The 12,698-nt window shown below is 38.5% G+C and overlaps 1 long non-coding RNA gene across 1 annotated transcript in view; it reads right to left on the bottom strand.

Moving 5' to 3' along the window:
- Nucleotides 1-11,642, bottom strand: part of LOC140512513 (uncharacterized) — an 88,417-nt gene extending 76,775 nt beyond the window's left edge. Inside the window, exons 1-2 of the long non-coding RNA XR_011969785.1 lie at nt 11,522-11,642; nt 1,835-1,902 (exon numbers count right to left, since the gene is read on the bottom strand). This is a non-coding gene — a long non-coding RNA (uncharacterized lncRNA). The remainder of the gene's footprint in view (nt 1-1,834; nt 1,903-11,521) is intronic.
- Nucleotides 11,643-12,698: the final 1,056 nt, after the last annotated feature.

Below are 12,698 nucleotides of genomic sequence, written 5' to 3' on the forward strand. Positions count from 1 at the left end.
ATGTGGTGCAGGGGATTCCAATTCTGAGATGAGATGCTCTAAATGGATCACAGGATCATACAGACATGTCTTTAGAGCTCAAAGTGATTTTAGAGATCAATGAGTCCAAACTTCTGATTGTTTTTAGATGTAGATAAGAGGCCCAGGGAAATTAAATGAATGATCACTCAGGTCTCTTTCCATCTTGTTTCTGCAATTCCCTTCATTTCTAAACATTATTAAGAGCCTGCAATATACCAATCACTGTCCTAAGTGCTGGGGATATGAGAACAGGCAAAAGACAGTTCCTGTCCTCAAGGAGTTTACAATTTCATTGGAGAGACAATATGCAAACAAATACATACCAAGTGAACTATATGCAAGATAAACAGGAATTTATTAAAAGAGGAAAGACATTGTAATTAAGAGGGGTTGAGGAAAACTTCTTTTTGAAATTGGGATTTAAGGAAAGATTACATTGTCATATCTTACTACATACTCTACATTCTAGTCAACTAGACTGCTCCCCCATCTCCTATGCATTTTCCCACACTTCCATGACTGTGTGCTTGTATCACTTGTATTCCTACCCCACCATCCTCTTACCATCTGTTGCAATTCAAGAATAAGTAATATGTATAGTTTGCATAACACTGTACAAATATAATCTCGTTTTACACTCACATCAGTCCTGGGAGGTAGACACTTCTTATTATACCCATTTTACAGGTAAGGCAGTTGATATAGTCAAAAGGCAAATGATTTGCCCAGGTCACACAGCTCGTATCTGAGGTGGGGTTTAAACTGAAGCGCTCCTGACTTCAAGTTCAGTGCTCCATCCTCTGGGTCACCTAGCTGCTTCTCTTTTGCTGTCTACCCCAAGTGCTAATTCCTTCATGAAGCCTTCCCTTTTTTTCTCCAGTTGAAAAGCATTCTTGTTTTCTCAGACTTCCCATAATATCATATTTGTATTCTCTTACGTTCAGTCTTTTGATGATTTGCTTATTAGCTGCATTTAATCCACAAGACTCCAAGTTCCACGAACATGAGCACTGTCTTTTGGATCTGTGCATCCTTCTTATCACCTAGTCCAGTGTTCTGACAATAAGAATTGCTTAATAAATTTTGCCAGAATCAATTCTTTGAATTTGGAACAAATTCCAGGTACTTGCCAAAAAAATCATCATAATGGAGTGAGCCAAAAGAGGGTAGGGTGAGGAACATCATTCATTTGGATTCTTCCTTTTCTCATTTTAATCCTACTATGTAACATAACATAGCTTGGTTTGGATGGGGCAAGGCAGATGATATAGGGAGGGCAAACAGTGCCATTAACCAGTAGTCACAGAAATCTATGGAAATACATTTCCCTACCCCCTAAGTTAATGTTTCTAATACCAAAACTGTTCCTTATGTTTTGCTGAGCTGTCCAGATTACATGCTGTGATACCACTACAGGTCATGTGCTTCTGCAACATATAAAAATTCATTACTTAAAGGGAACATAGTGACAATCCACTCCCAACACCACAATCACTGCTCCCATTCTGCTATCTGGCACAATTTACACAGAGAATTCCATTAACTTCGACATTTGAAAGAGCAGAGGAAGGAAAGTAACCAAAATCTCAGCTGAACAAAATTTTTTTTTTATCCTTTCCCTTTGGAAAATGGAAGGTTGATAACTTCCTTCCTATTAATACATTTTTACTGGTTTTCTTAGAATTCAATAGCAATAGAGAAATATTTAAAAATATAAAAACAAGTACTGATGGATAAATTCCAGATTGTCAGTGATAAATGAATAGCTGTTTAATGAATGATCCACTTTTTTTGGGAGGGAGGGAAAGAATACCTGTAGGTTCCACTCAGTAAGAGGTAGGCTATGAAGATATCCCACTAGCTGATTTTCCAATTCATCACCTGCAAGAATAATTTAATTTTCAGCAATCAAACCTAGGGAAAATTGGATTCTGTGTCATGTCTACACATAAATTTCTTCCAAGTGAGTAAGTATCCAGGAGAACTTTTAGGATTTGATTGGCTGTTAGCCTTTACATACTCCAATGTTATATTCTCTATTAGAATATAAGCTGCTTAAGGACAAGAACTGTTTTACTTTTACATAGGTACGTGCAGACCTTCAAATTTTTTCTGACACATTAAATCTTAGTCACCCATTGAAGACTTCCTTCTTTATCCACAATCCCATTTCACTGGTCACCCTGATGCATGTTATTTTTAGTATCTAAAGTATGTAAAAGTTTGTAAAGTATGTAAAATAATTCCTTATTGAAAATGTGAACCCTGATGTCTTTGGTCATCCATGCATCATGCTTTAGTAGTTTAGGTCAAGGGACCACAGATTCTTGGCATTTAGGTTCAACCTAGCTCATCTAGGTCAACCTCAATTCATCTACAAAAAAGCCAATGACAGTATAACTACTGCACAATTATATAGAATGTAATGCTTCAAAAGATTCTTGCATTCATTATGACATTTGCTCCTTACAAGGAGACTGCCATATTGGTAGTGCAGGGATCATTATCCTCATTCTAGATGAGTAAAGTAAGGCCTGGAAAAATACAGTCAGTTGCCCAAAATGACACAGTAGTATGAGGCCAAACCAAGATCTGAACCATTCTTCTGATTCTAAACTTCGCACCATTTCAATACAAAGAGAAGCATCATTACTTGCCAAGTCTAAGATGTATAATTGCAGACCTAAATACATTGAGCATTTTACCATAAAATCGGAGAACATACCTCCTGTGAAGAATTGATATCTCTAACTACTTTCTAGCCTTGCCTTCACCCTCTTGAGTCGCAATGCCTGGTGAATATGAGATTCCCATTACTTGAGATAATTTGGAATCTTTTATATGCTTGAGATATGCACACAGTGTGATAATACGTTTCCTAACTCTGTGGACCATGTAAAACTCTATGGTGCGTTTCTCATAAAATCAAGGACAATTTGTTGGGATTTTCTCGCTCAACTGCCCTTGGAAAGACATTGCCTTCCTTACTCCATGCAGCGTGGGCAAGTTATGCATCTCTGAATTTTAGTATATAACCCATTTGCTGCAATTCTACCTTCTCCCCTGATTTGGACATTTATACAATGCTGAGAGCCCCTCCTCCAATGGCATCCAGTTAATCAGTAACAGATCCCAGATGATCTGTGAGTGACGACAAGAATTGCTTTTCATTACATTTGATATGTTACAATATTGGCTTCATCAGCTATCTTCATTAAACTGCACCATTGGCCATGGTTTGCTAGCAATGGCACTCACAGAGGGGCTCCTAATTCTGTAATAAAGCCAGAGGATGAGAAACTTGGCCATATCGTTTCATGGATGACTGCTATGGAACTGTTGCATCTAATAGAGTATTGATCAAGGCAAGAAAAAAAAGCAAGTACAAATGGTCAGGAAATGTCCCAGGACCCCAAGTCAGCTGGGTAAGAGAGATTACATTTTAGATTTTAGCAAAGGGTCAGGCAGTTTTCAAGAGATCCTCACTTTAATTAAATCTCTTCACATGAGAAGTGCTTGTGTTCAGTTTCTAATAAACAGAAGCTTCTGGGACACTGAATCAATTATGTGAAGTGCCATGTGATTAATTGGGTTCTTCTTCCCTTCATTTTTTTCTTGGATTGAGATTTTATATATATATATATATATATATATATATATATATATATATATATATATATATATATATATATATATCTATATATATCTGAATTACTCCTATTAAGAGATATTCCAAATTATCTTCTAGTTTATTTAAACTTCACTAGTATCTAACGAAAGCAACATAAAATATAAAATTATCTGTTTGGTATTCAGAATCCTTTATAACCTGGCCAACTTCTACCTTTCCAGATATCTTATACACATTATTCCCAAGTACTATACAATCCAGTGACACTGGCCACCCTGTTCCTTGAACAAAACACTCCATCTCCTGATTCCAGGCATTTTCACTGACTTCTCAGTCTTCCTTAATATCCCAGATGAAATACCATTTTCCACAGTGAGTCTTTTTCTGACATTCTTTAATACCGGTGATTTTCCTCCAAGTTAATCCTGTATGAAACTTATTTTTACCTAGTTATTTGCATGTTGTGTCTCCCAACAGATTGTCAGCATCTTGAGAGTATGGATTACCTTTCCCCTTTCTTTGTATACTGTGAGCTACCACAATGCTTTGTCATATAGTAAGTGTTTAATAAAGGCTCATTGACAGAGAGATAGCTATTCCTCCAAATGCAAAATATCACCTCCCTATTTTTAAGCATTTGTGCATTTATTTTCCCTTCTTAGAAGGCCCTCCCTCCATGTAAAGCATCCAGCATCCTGACCTTCCTACAAGGTTTAGTTCCGATGCCACCTCTAATGTGAAGTAAAACCTTCCATATTTCCCTAACTAAACACATTCTTTCACTTTTCAATTGTTCCTGGAAGCTGTTGAAAAATATTTTCCGAGTTCCACTTTTCTCCTCATCGTTCTGGCCTTTGGTTAAACATATCTGTTGGCAATCAGTATTTCTGATTACTTCACCCCAGTTCCAGTAGAATGTTAAGTTGCTTAAAGGTAAGGAATATTCTCCGCAAACATAGCACCTAGTCTGATTCATTGATCATGGTAGTTAGTTGATGAAATGTTTCTTGCATGGATATTTAAGTATGGTGCATATTGCCCATTTAAGATGCATACATCCACATGGGATGGTTAAATGTATACACAGCAGGTTCAAGGAGGAGATATTGATAGATTGTTTTGGAATTTTGCCTATCCCTCTCTGGGAAATATTGTGATACATGCCTTTAGGAGAGCAGTACAACGGACCATGAGGTAGGACATTCTAGTCTTCTCTGACAGAATGAATATACAACTAGAATTATATCTATCAGTACCCACCCACAAAAAAAAAATGTTAATCTAGGGAAACAATTGTTTCATAAAAACAAAAATTCATTAGGAAGGGAAGATATTTGAAGGTTACACTGTTGCCTTGGCTCCTTCATATGAAACATCAATCACACACACACACACACACACACACACACCACATATGAACACTATCTTGAAGAGCAAAATGAGTAGTCTTTTGGCAAAGAAAAAAGCAAACAGAAACGAGAGAAGTTTTACAGATTAACATACACCAGCAAATAAACGAGAAAGAATGAGCTCTCTTTATAGGAGCAAGATGATACTTCACTCAGCCAAGGCAAGAGCCCCAGTTTCACCAAAGCATAATTCCCCAAAGTGTCTAAGCAGGCAAGCTGGTAATCAAGGACATGTTGTGAAGTCAGCTTCTCCTTCAAGAGAGTCTTTTTCTCCCTCTTGCCTAATGCCCTGAAGCATCTGGAATCATGAATGACTATTGAATAAAAAGAAATGTCTCCCTCTCTAAAAAGTCTCCCAATCACCCCTCAACACACCCCAAACCACTCCCACAGGAGTGCAGTATCAAGTCATCCTTCTCTCCACCAATGAAGTGAGTGGCTAGTAAAACACTTGAGGCTTGGCCAGAAACCAAGGTTATGTCTAGAATGGCATGTCATTGATAGTCAATTTCAGCTCTGCCCCTCCCCCTTGCTGTTATCTTTTCTACTTGTTCTCTGATTCTGTTACCTCAGATAAAGCCTACACTTAAACAGAGAAGTAAGGTAGATCGTCTTTACTGCTCCCTCTTTTGCTACTTACATTTTCCCATCCTTGACTACCTCTCTCCCTTCTCCCTATGTGCTTTGTGTTCTAATCGCGCCCTCTGGAAAGCCAGATTCATTGCTGGTACACTTGTCAAATACTTACTTTTGGCAGGCCCTGCACAAAGTGCTACAGATACAAATACAAAAATACCCCTAAGGAACTTCTATTGCTATAGAGGAAAACACATAAAAGGGATGTGGAGAATAGGCAGGTTGATATCTAAAGGCTGATAGGAAGGGTTTGGGGTGTGCATCTAGAGTGAAATGATCATGGACAGGTAGCCCCATGGAATGATGATACAGGCTCATCAGTAAGAAGACAGAGTCCAGGGTGGGGAGACATCTCCAGTGAAGTAAGGAAAAGTCCAGAGTGAGTAAAGCTGGAACTGAAGTGAGCACTGATAGCTATGTCTTTCCACTATCCAGCTCTGTTTGAACTTAAATTTCCCATGCAGTCCTTTATACTCTGGAATCCCCTCCATCTTTTACTGACATTTTAAGTTACTCATCCAATCTCTATTCTCTCAAACAATCATTTCTTGGGTCTCCTTAGGACAAAATTATTGCTTCTGGTTCTGACTCTAGGCCACATTTCTTTCTCTTTTCTTTGAGCTCTCTTTAGATTTCCAGGCAATACCGTACAATTTAATATCTAAATCTTTCTTGTTATATCCCCTGCTTTTCCTTTGTTCCCTCAGCCAGACAGTAAACAACTTGAAGATGGAGATGGCTGCTTCTTTTTGCCAACGGACAGAAGTCAGAGGAAGGTTTCTTTCTGCTCAGTACATGGGGAACGTTCCCTTCTTTAATGAGAGATGCTTCTCCTAATTGTAAAATCCAGGTAATAGTATAATTGGAGGATGGGGGACTGGTCAAAGACTACCTAGTCCTGGGAGCATGCAGGGCCTTCTCTGTTTGGTGGCAACCCATGTGAAAGTTTGGGGAAGCCTGCTTGTAGGCATGGGTATGGAGGGCACTGAGTATCTGTAAGTACCTTACAACTCTTTCCTCTCAGGGTGATAATCAAAAGCCTTTTTTTAAATTGCCTGCTGAGCTAAAACAGAATATGAGTACAAAAAGCACCAATACACAAAAACTCTGCTTTTCTTCCCATTGGCCATGAGATGTAAGGAATTAAATGGCTTTCTTTCACCATGGAGGAAGCGTAAGAAATAGTCACAGCATACTACTTGCATATGTTCCAGAGAGGAAGGTGGGGCACACCATCTCATTTTTTTCCTGGAGTAGCCAAGCATTCAAGTGAGTTTCTGTCAGGCAGGCAGACCACACACATGCCCAGGTCAGGGGCCACATTAGGCAATTCCCCTGACCCTCTATTTCCTTGCATTAAGAAAAAAAATGTCCAGTATATTGATCTAATTACCATTATGTTTAGAGTAGTACTATTTATAATAGCAAAAGAGGGGAAAGAGTTTGCTTTTCAATAAAGGGAATGACTGAACAAACTATGATATATGAATGTATTCGCTGTAAGAAATGATGAATATAAAGTATCCAGGGACACATCGAAAGATTTATATGAACTGATATGACATAAAGCATGAGAACTCAGGAAAACTATGCACTTGACTAAAGAAACATAAATCAAGAACTAAGGCAGTAGCAGAAGTTCAAAGTGAATCTTGTGCAATTCTAATGACCCAGCTTGACTCTGTAGGACAAGTTACCCCCTCCTTCCCTTCTTCACAGATATGGAACACAGAGCTCTGGATTTGATTTATGTGGATAGATTTTCTCACTTGATAGTTTTTCTTCATTTTTTATTTAAGAGAATGCTCTCTGGATAGGGTATGGTTGGGTTGTCCTTTGTTCTCAAAGAGGACAAAAATGACATCCCCCTAATAAAGTCAAGTTTCAGTGTGTTCGACTGTGGCTGATCAGACTAATGCGAGCTCCAAATGCTTTACTAGAGAATGGGCACAGAGAGTCTGCGTGAACATTTGGGGTGGATACTCCAAATTTTGTGCATCCTATGTTTCCTTTGTGGTGTTTCAATTCTGCTTTGCTCATAAAGCACAGCACCCTTTCTGATGTGGGCATGCCATGCTGAGTAGTCCTGTGCCAGTGTCTCCCTTGTCCCACAATCAAATCCAAAGTTCTCAAGAGAGACCTTGAGAGTGTCCTTGTATCCCTTCTTCTGACCACCCAGTTATTGCCTGTCTCATGAGAGTTCCCCATAAAATAATCTTTTTGGCAGGTGAACATTTTGCATTTGAACAACGTGGCAGCCCATCAGAGTTGAGCTCTCTGAAGCATTGCTTGAGTGCTTAGCAGCTTAGCTCCAGCAAGGACCTCAGTGTCTGGTACTTTATCCTGCCATGTGATCTTCAGAATCTTCCTAAAACAATTCAAATGGAAATGAGTCAGTTTCCTGGCATAGTGCTGGTAGACTGTCCACATTTCACAGGCATACAACAAGGTCAGCACAAAGGCTCTGTAGACCTTCAGTTTGGTAGTCAGTCTGATATCTCATCTCTCCCATACTTTTCTTCAGAACCTCCCAAACACTGAGATAGTTCTGGCAATGTATGCTCATTGTCACTGTGTACATCCCTGGAAAGTACACTATCAAGCTAAGTGAACTTATCCACAGTATTCAAAAGTTCTCCATTTGTTGTAACGGATGGCTCCACATATGGATGGTGTGGTGGTGCCTGATGGAGCACCTATGTTTTCTTGGTGTTATTAGACCCAAATTAGCACAGGCAGCAGAGAACTGATCCATACTTTGTTGCATCTAAGCTTTAGAGACTGCATTGAATGCACAGTCATCTGCAAAAGAAAAACATGCACCAACACTCCCTCCACTTTGGTCTTGACTTGTAGCCTTTTCAAATGGAAGAATTTACATCAGTACAGTAACTGACCTTCACGTCATGCTCATCCTCATTGAAAGCATTTGACGACATGACTGAAAACATCATGCTAAAAAGCATGGGAGCAAGCCCACAGCCCTGTTTCACTCCATTGGTGACTGGGAAGGCACAAGAATCTTGTCTACTATCCAGAACCTGGGAAAACATGCCTTCATGACATTGACATATAATACTGATGAACTTCTCTGTACAACCTAATGTTGACATAATTTTCCATAAGCCCTCATGACTAACAGTGTCAAAGACCTGGGGCATCTACTAATGTTGTGTACAGACAGGTATCAGAAAGGGGTAAAATGGAAAATTAAGGGATATGAAACATATCAACAATTTTTAAAGAAAGAATTTAATAACAAACAGTTGACTGGAGGAGGAATATATTACTCCATATGGTAGTGAGCACCACATGGCTAACAGTATTCAAGCAAAAGCTTAAACAACAACAAAAAAAATAATTAAAGGATAATTGACATCCTTTTTTCCAGAGACACTAGAGAGGATCTTTATACTTATGTAAGATGTTATACTAGATAATCTCTGAGGACCCTTTTAGGTCGGAGATTTTATTATTCTAAGATTCTGAAATCTAAACAACATTTATCACAGTGTTTGTGTTTTTGATTTGGAATTATCTTCATATAACATAGGAAAATTTTCAATGGAATCTGTTTTTATTAGAAGGAGATGGATTAGAACTTATTTTGTTGCAAAGGACTTTTTCCTTCGTGGAGGTAGGGACAATCATCTATTTTTCTTCTCGTTTAAATTAATTTTATTTTGAATTTATAGACTAAAACAAGCATTTTCAAAACATAGTTTAATGAAAAGATGTCTACACATGAAACTGCAAATCTACCATGCTCAAATTGCTATACTTTTCAAATATACAACAAAATTATCAAATTTATTTTTTTCTTTCCTTCCCTGTACTGCCCTGGAGATGGCTACCATTAGACACAAATAGGGATGTGTATTTTTGTACATTTATACATATATATATATAACATATATATAGATACACACGTGTGTCTACATATGTATGTATAACATATATCAAATTATCTATAGATACCACTATTTATCAGTTCTTTCTCTGGATGCAAATATCTTCCTTCATATATCCTTTATATTCAATTCGGGTATACAAACATACATTTCTAAAGATTTTTAATAGTGTTCCTATTGAGCTAATTTCGCCAAACATAGTTTCATCTAGTATTATGTTGTTTTAGAATTTAAGGCAGTAGGAGGTGACATCTTTTACACACCTGTCATCACTCTGGAAGTTAAAAAAAGAATTGTTTTTAAGCAATCATCCCTAAACTTGGCTCCCAGTATTTAAGAAATTTTTAATTTTTAACGATGTAGCCTAAGTTAGTTTGCTATTCTGACACAACTCCATCTTCAGTTCATGTTGGTAGAAATGATATGCCTCTAACCCTATCCAGATATACTCAGTCACCCATAATGTGCAGCCTTTACTAGCTCAAGGACCAAGCAAATGAAAATTGCCAAGTGTACAAGAGGTTAGAAGTTGGATGAAGTCACAGTATTTCCTTGAATATGAACAGAAGATTAAAAAAAAACAATGACAATCATGTGGAAACTTAATGTGAGAGGGGAGGAAAAGGGACATTTCTGTGATGAAAAAATAAGAAAGAAAAAGGCTTCCAACCCTCTGAGAAAGTGACTCATGTGAAATGAGATTCCAAGCAGCTAGACCTTCCTAGCTTACTTGGGCTCAATGAAGAATTGCAGAATCACACAGATTTAAGATGGAAATGACCTACAGTTCAGCCAGTCCATTTCACAGCTGATGTACAATTGTTCTCTACTCCATAGTATATTGTCCCATCGGATTTTAAATGCCAAGTAATATGAGCAGACAACCCCAAATTACCCTCATAAAATGTGATCACACCAAGCCATACAGCTTGTCGACAGTGCACCAAGTCTGGGATTCTGGTGGCCTTTCCTTATTGCTTCAGTGTTAAGGAGCCGAGAAATCCATAGGCAGCATCTCTAAAATTGCATGCAGGCTTAGCAGACCTGTCAGTCATACTGCCTGTGCCATTATCGAGGGAAGACTGCATCTGGAGAGGGAAGGAAGTCTCTTATTGAATGTATAAAGAAACTGATGAAAACTGATATTCCCCAAGTTACAAGGATGGTTACTTTGGGCAAGGTGGTTCAAAAGGCTTGTAGGATTAGCCACCATTCCAGAAAACAGTGAATCAACAACGGTTTATTAGATGCTTAATGTATGCCAGGTATTCTGCTAAGCACTGAAAATACAAAATAAAATAAAATAAAAAGCAGAAAGAAAGAAAGTCCCTTCCCTCAAGGAGCTTACATTCTAACTATGGAAGACAATATATAAGAGGAAGCTGACATAAGGTATGTGGAGGGGACAACATTTCTTTATACTTCTTTTCAAATGGTCCAGAAAGCTCCTTTTTTTTTTTTTAAACTTTCAACTTTCCTGGTTGTGGCTCATAACTTGATGAATTTCTTTACAAATCTTGTCTCGGCATAAATCTTGATCTTATTACATAACCAGCATCCTTCTCATTTGTAAGTTTACCATCTCTTTATGTAGATGACCTCAGTGTCAAAGGTCATTGCCTCTGACTTGTTAGGTTCTATCACTGCTGATGCTTCCAAGAGATCATGAAAAGATTCGGGTGAGGTAGGGGTCAAAGCAACCCATGTAGCTTAACTTGTGAATATTTGATAATCATTATTGTTTTCTGTACTCTAACCCCCAGGCTGCTTGTTGCACAGCATGGTTCACAAAGATTTCCTCAATGACATATACAGCACATACATACACAACATACATATGTACACATATACAACACACCTAAAGGAGGAAAGCTACTTAGGATGTAGGAAAGCTTCCTTGCACTGCCTCTTACCTTGTCCTTTTGCTCTCCCTCCTTTGAACATACTCAGCTCTCTGATAGCATTGGAAAAGAATCTAGGGATCACCAGCCCAGAGGTCTGCCTCCTCTGACTTTTAACTACAAACTACCGGCAGCCTCAGCATAAGACAGAGGTTGCTGATTACCTTAGACACATTGGCAACAGCTGTTGCCTTCCTGGTCTAAGCACTCATTACCCTGTCTTCCTGGTTGTGCTAACACTTGTTACTTCATCCTTTTCAGTTGTGTACAGCTCTTCATGACCCCTTTTGGGTTTTCTTTGAAAAGAGTGGTTTGCCATTTCCTTCTCCACCTCGTTTTATAGATAAGGAAACTGAGGGAAACAAAGTTAAGTGACATTGTCCAGGGTCACACAACTAGTATCTGAGGGTGGATTTAAATTCGGGTCTTCTTAACTTCAGACCTAGTGATTTATCCACTGTGCCATCTCGCTGGGATGTATGGGATGTTTGGGATGTTCAAGGAAAACTAGCACTTCTGGTATGAGGGCTTGCTCACTTCTTTCCATGGCTGCTAATTAACCTTCGGTGTCCACTTGGCACTCAACTCTCGCCTGTGCCTTCAAGAAGCTGTAGCATGTGCCATGATAAGAGCCAGGTAACACTATCTAGGTAGATGAGCTAAACCAGACTGAGGCTGAACAGCAAACCTCAAACCTTTCAGCAAGTTAGGAGCTGTTTACTCTAGGGATGTGAAGACTCCCCACAGTGGAATGAGTAGATGAGAACAATTTGTTACAACCACCATGAAAATAGTTGAAGCAGGTGCTGTGAAATGTCTTACAGTTTAGTTAGATACCAAAGATGCCAAGGTTATCCACTGCATCCTGGGCCATCACAAGTTATCTTGAATTTTTTCTTGCCACTGAACTTTGATGACCCTGGAAGAAAGAGTGAGGCTGAGAACTTTGTGCAACTCTGCCTCACTTAAATGCTCCATGATGTCATTGGTCCTCTTAAAAAAGGATTAACAACACTGATACTTAGATTCTGCCAATTCTACCTTTCCACTTAGAGGAAATTCCATTTTATGGAAATAAAAAGACCTGTCAAAAGTTATAGGCTATCAAGTGGCTGAGGCTCCACTTTCAAAATTCTTTCAACTAACATCCTATTTTCTCTCAAAGCAACATCTTACAAATTGTACTTCC

Source organism: Notamacropus eugenii, chromosome 6 (assembly GCF_028372415.1).
Source record: "Notamacropus eugenii isolate mMacEug1 chromosome 6, mMacEug1.pri_v2, whole genome shotgun sequence".
NCBI lineage: Eukaryota > Metazoa > Chordata > Mammalia > Diprotodontia > Macropodidae > Notamacropus > Notamacropus eugenii.